This window comes from Penaeus monodon, chromosome 30, assembly GCF_015228065.2.
Source record: "Penaeus monodon isolate SGIC_2016 chromosome 30, NSTDA_Pmon_1, whole genome shotgun sequence".
NCBI lineage: Eukaryota > Metazoa > Arthropoda > Malacostraca > Decapoda > Penaeidae > Penaeus > Penaeus monodon.
In genome coordinates, this window is record NC_051415.1 from 17,315,300 (window position 1) to 17,315,604 (window position 305).

Consider the following 305-nt stretch of genomic DNA (forward strand, 5'->3'; position numbering starts at 1 on the left):
CTTAGAGGTAAGGAACAATGTAGTTTTGTCGGTTATGATGGATTCAAAAATCTTGCCAAGAACTGAGAGAAGGGAGATGGGTTTATAGTTTTTGGGATTGGTTCTTGTGCCTTTTTTGTGAATGGCCATCACCCACAGGGATGGCCAGGTTCTAGTGGTTAAACATCTTTGGAAAATATTGGTAAGAGGTGCAGCCAGGTGAGATGCACATCTTTTAAGGATGTGTGGGCTAGTGTTATTAGGACCCAGGGCTTTCTTGGGGTCAGCTTGTCATAACTTTTGCATGACCACCTCTTGTTTTGATA

At 42.6% G+C, this 305-nt stretch overlaps 1 protein-coding gene across 1 annotated transcript in view; it reads left to right on the forward strand.

The window, feature by feature from the left end:
- Nucleotides 1-305, forward strand: part of LOC119592572 (E3 ubiquitin-protein ligase RING1-like) — a gene marked incomplete in the record, with an annotated part of 11,586 nt that overhangs the window by 5,324 nt on the left and 5,957 nt on the right.